Genomic DNA, 5,670 nt, shown 5'->3' on the forward strand with positions numbered 1-5,670 from the left:
AGAAAGGCAAATCAAAGCCACCTTGAGATATCACCTAACCCCAGTGAAAATAACCCACATTACAAAGTCCCACAGCTTAAGATGCTGGCATGGATGTGGAAATAAGAGAACACTTTTACACTGTTGGTGGGACTGCAAACTAATATAGCCTTTTTGGAAAAAAGCCTCTATGGAGAATCCTCAAAAAGCTAAAAGTAGACCTTCCCTTTAATCTCACAATCCTATTACTAGGTACCTACCCAGAAGGAAAAAAATCAATTTACCATAAGGACATTTGCTCTGGAAAGCTTATCACAGTTCAATTTACCATCACCAAGATGTGGAAATAAGCTAAGTGCCCATCAATCCATGAATAGATTAATAAACTGTGATATATGTACACCATGGAATACTATTCAGCCACTAAAAAAGATGGTGACTTAACATCTTTTGTATTAACCCGGGTGGAGTTGAAACACATTCATTTTTTTTTTTTAGTTTTTTTTTTTATTAAATCATAGCTGTGTACATTGATATAATCATGGGGCATCATTCACTAGCTTCACAGACAGTTTACCAAGTTGCACATATACCCTTGTAAGATGCACCGCTGGTGTAATCCCACCAATCCCCTTACCTCTACCCACCTCCCCTCTCTCTCCCCTCCCTTTCCCCCTTCCCCCTATTCTTAGGCTGTAACTGGGTTATAGCTTTAATGTGAAAACCCTAAATTAGTTTCATAGTAGGGCTGAGTACATTGGGTACTTTTTCTTCCATTCTTGAGATACTTTACTAAGAAGAATATGTTCCAGCTCCATCCATGTAAACATGAAAGAGGTAAAGTCTCCATCTTTCTTTAAGGCTGCATAATATTCCATGGTGTACATATACCACAATATATTAATCCATTCATGGATCGATGGCACTTGGGCTTCTTCCATGACTTAGCAATTATGATTGGGCTGCAATAAACATTTTGGTACAAATATCTTTGTTATGATGTGATTTTTGGTCTTCTGGGTAAATGCCTAGTAGAGAGATTACAGGATTGAATGGTAGATCTATATTTAGATCTCTGAGTGTTCTCCATATATCTTTCCAAAAGGAATGTATTAATTTGCATTCCCACCAGCAGTGCAAAAGTGTTCCCTTTTCTCCACATCCACGCCAACATCTCTGGTCTTGGGATTTTGTGATATAGGCTAGTTTAACTGGAGTTAGATGGTATCTCAAAGTAGTTTTGATTTGCATTTCTCTGATGATTAAAGATGATGAGCATTTTTTCATATGTCTGTAGGCCGTGTGCCTGTCTTCTTCAGAGAAGTTTCTCTTCAATTCCCTTCCCAGCCTGCGATGGGATCCCTTGTTCTATTCTTGCTAATGCGTTTGAGTTCTCTGTGGATTCTGTTTATTAAACCTTCGTTGGAGACATAACCTGCAAATATCTTCTCCCATTCTGAGGGCTGTTTGCTTGCTTTACTTACTGTGTTCTTAGCTGTGCAGAAGCTTTTTAGTTTGATCAAGTCCCCAGTAGTGTATTTTTGAAGCTGCTTCAATTGCCCGGGGGGGGGGTCCTCCTCATAAAATACTCACCCAGACCGATTTCTTCAAGGGTTTTCCCTGCCCTCTCTTCTAGTATTTTTATAGTTTCATGTCTTAAGTTTAAATATTTGATCCAGTGAGAGTCTGTCTTAGTTAATGGTGAAAGGTGTGAGTCCAGTTTCAGTCTTCTGCAGGTTGCCAGCCAGTTCACACAGCACCATTTGTTAAATAGGGAATCTTTTCCCCACTGAATGTTTTTAATTGGCTTGTCAAAGATTAAATAATGGTAAGTAGCTGGATTCATCTCTTGGTTCTCTATTCTGTTCCAGACATCTACTTCTCTGTTTTTTTTTTTTTTTGCCAATATCATGCTGTTTTGATCACTATCGATTTGTAGTATACTCTGAGGTCTGGTAGTGTAATTCCTCCTGCTTTGTTTTTATTTCTGAGTATTGTCTTGGCTATTTGAGATTTTTTCTGATTCCATATGGGACATGGCCACTCAAAGGCTGTGAGAACCATGGGTAACACTATACAGCGGGCAAAAGGTTTCTAAGTATAAACTCCTAATCTACTTCTTCCATGTGAGATGCATCCTCAACACCTTCAAGGGTGGGATTTCATCAGGAACAGCAGTACTGGATTCCTCTGCTGTCACTTTATCTTCATCAATGCCTAGGCCTAGCTTGATCATGTGATAGATGTGGTTGTAGTGGGTCTGGGGATCCTCAAGGGAGAAGCCAGAGGAGAGCAGTGCAGTTTCAAATAGCAGCACCACCAGGTCCTTGACAGCCTTGTCATTTTTTGTCTGCCTCAGCCTTCTGCCGTAGCGTCTCCACAATGGGGTGGGTCAGGGTTTATCTCCAGGTGTTTTTGGCCATCATATAGCCCATTGTGGAGTTGTCCCAAAGCGCCTGGGCTTTCCTGATCCTCTCCATGTTGGCTGTCCAGCCATAGGTACTGGTCACGATGCAGCAGGGTGAAGACACAAACCTATTGGAGATTGTCACCTTCTATACTTTCTTATCCAAGATTTCTTTCATGAGCTTGCAGAGGTTCTCAAACTTTGCCTTGCTCTCTTCCATTTTCTTCTTCTCTTCCTCATCCTCGGGTAGCTTCAGGCCCTCCTTGGTAACTGAGACCAGGGTCTTCCCATCAAACTCCTTGAGCTGCTGCACACAGTATTCATCAATGGGCTCAGTCATATATCCCACCTCAAAGCCCCGCTTCCGCACTCGCTCCACAAACGCAGAGTTGGCCACCTGCTCTTTGCTCTCACCAGTGATATAATAGATGGATTTCTGTGTTTCCTTCATGTGAGAGACATACTCTGACAGAGAAATCATCTCATCTCCAGACTGGGAGGTATGATAGCGCAGCAGCTCAGACAGGCGTCGCCAGTTAGTGGAGTCCTCATGTATTCCAAGCTTCAAATTTTTAGAGAATGCCTCATAGAATTTTTTATAGTTCTCCTTGTCTTCTGCCAACTCAGAAAAAAGCTCAAGGCACTTCTTAACAATGTTTTTGCGAATCACTTTCAAGATTTTGCTCTGCTGAAGCATTTCTCGGGAGATGTTCAGGGGCAGATCCTCAGAGTCAACCACACCACGGATAAAGTTGAGATACTCTGGTATCAACTCATCACAGCTGTCCATGATGAACACACTACAGACATATAGTTTAATGTTGTTCTTTTTCTTTTTGTTCTCAAAGAGGTCAAAGGGAGCCCGACGAGGGATGAAAAGCAATGCCCTGAATTCCAACTGACCTTCTACAGAAAAGTGCTTGACTGCCAAGTGGTCTTCCCAGTCATTGGTGAGGCTCTTGTAGAATTCTCCATACTCCTCCTGGGTGATGTCATCAGGGTTTCTGGTCCAATTTGTTTAATTCTTCCCGATCAATGTATTTTTCCTTAATCTTCTTGGTTTTCTTTTTCTTATCCTTACTGCTGTCATCTTCCTCATCTGAGCCCACATCTTCTATCTTGGGTTTCTCTTCATCATCTTTATCTTCTTCTTTCTCACCTTTCTCTTCTGCCTCATCATCGCTGATTTCCTTCTCTCATTCCTTCTCCAAATAAAGGGTGATGGGATAGCCTATGAACTGGGAGTGCTTCTTCACTACTTCTTTGACCTGCCTCTCTTCTAAATACTCTGTCTGGTCTTCTTTAAGGTGGAGGATCACTTTGGTGCCCCTGCCAATGGGCTCACCATGATAAGCATGCACAGTGAAGGAACCCCCAGCAGAAAATTCCCAGGCATACTGTTCATCGTCGTTGTGTTTTGTGATCACAACCACTTTCTCTGCCACCAGGTAGGCAGAATAAAAGCCAACACCAAACTGCCCAATCATGGAGATATCTGCACCAGCCTGAAGAGCCTCCATAAATGCTTTAGTACCAGACTTGGCAATTGTTCCCAAATTATTTATGAGATCAGCCTTGGTCATACCAATGCCTGTGTCCACCAAGGTCAGAGTTCGTTCCTGAGGGTTAGGGATGATGTCAATTTTTAACTCTTTACCCCTGTCTAACTTGGAAAGATCTGTCAGGCTCTCATAACGAATCTTGTCCAAGGCATCAGAAGCATTAGAGATCAACTCTCCAAGGAAGATTTCCTTGTTGGAATAGAAAGAATTGATGATGAGCGACATAAGCTGGGCAATTTCTGCCTGAAAGGCAAAAGTCTCCACCTCCTCCTCTCTTCTCCATGGTGCACTTCTTCAGGCATATTGAAGAAATAGAGCTATAAGTACTAGTAATCAGGTGGGTCGGGGCTATCAGACTTGCACGCAACACCACAGCTACACAGGGGTGACTCTGAAACACATTCTTCTTAGTAAAGTATCACAAGAATGGAGATGCAAATATCCAATGTATTTAATTCTAATATGAAGCCAGTAGACAAACTAATACACACTCACATAAGAGAAAAACTTAATTCAATTCAAGTTGGGGGAGAGGGGAGGACAGAGGGGGTGGGGCAGGAGGAGGATGGAAGGGGGAGAGGGGAATTAATGTGCTCTCACCAATGGACACAATAGAAGGGTATATGGCACACCTCCTAGTTGTGGGACACAACTACAACAGGAACTTTACCTAACAAATGCAAACTTTGTACCCTAATCACTTGTATCCTCATATTACTCTGAAATAAAAAAAAATTTCCTTCCTTTTAAAGGCTAAATAATATTGTACGTGTACATCACGTTGTGTTTATTCATTCATCCATAATGAGCACTTGGGTTGCTTCCACATTTTGGTTACTGTGAATAATGCTATGAATATGAATGTACAAACATCTTTTTATAACTCTGTTTTAATACTTTTTGTTATATATCCAGAAGTGGAATTGTTGGATAAGGGCTTTTAAAGTTTTTAATCTAATTTGTATTTTTTTTTTTTGAGATGGAGTCTCTGTCATCACAGCTAGAGTATCATGGCATCAGCCTAGCTCACAGTAACCTCAAACTCCTGGGCTGAAGCAATCCTCTTGATTTAGCCTGCCTAGTAGCTGTGACTACAGGCGCCCCCCACCACACCTGGTTGATTTTTCTATTTTTAGAAGAGATGGGGGTCTCATTATTGTTCAGGCTGGTCTTGAATTCCTAAACTTAAGGGAAATGCTCCCACTTCAGCCTCCCAGAGTGCTAGGATTACAGGCAAGAGCCACCACATCTGGCCTATTTTTTCATTTTTAGTTTTTTTGCAGAACCACCCTACTATTTTCCACAGAACCTACACAATACCACTTTCCATTTATATCTATGCATCTTCTTATTATCTTTTAGGAATTTTCACTAATGAAGATGAAAATGAGCATCTTGGTCATTTTCAACAGCCTTTCCCTATCCTCCTATTCCTCAAAACCAGGACACCTTGGCAGAAAAGACTACTCTGATTAGCCTCAATGACAGTTTTGTTTCTTGAACTTGGAAAAAGATGTTCAAGTTCTCCTAATGGTATATGTCAATCCTTGTTTTATTTTATTGGGGGTATTTTGACCATGACTAATGAGTGGCTATAAAGTCACTGGTCTTGGTGACTTTATATGGCTTTGCACTTCAAATGGTTGATTTGATTTCAGGATCACAAAAGACTTCTCCCTGAAGTAACTGTGATGGTTATCATTTTGTGATAGTGAAGGAATT

At 41.2% G+C, this 5,670-nt stretch overlaps 1 pseudogene across 1 annotated transcript; it reads right to left on the minus strand.

Moving 5' to 3' along the window:
* Positions 1-2,087: 2,087 nt before the first annotated feature.
* LOC128578506 (heat shock protein HSP 90-beta-like) lies at positions 2,088-4,250 on the minus strand (annotated as a pseudogene). Its single transcript, XR_008377727.1, has one exon. The product of XR_008377727.1 is annotated as a heat shock protein HSP 90-beta-like (transcript).
* Positions 4,251-5,670: the final 1,420 nt, after the last annotated feature.

Source organism: Nycticebus coucang, chromosome X (assembly GCF_027406575.1).
Source record: "Nycticebus coucang isolate mNycCou1 chromosome X, mNycCou1.pri, whole genome shotgun sequence".
Taxonomy (NCBI): Eukaryota; Metazoa; Chordata; class Mammalia; order Primates; family Lorisidae; genus Nycticebus; species Nycticebus coucang.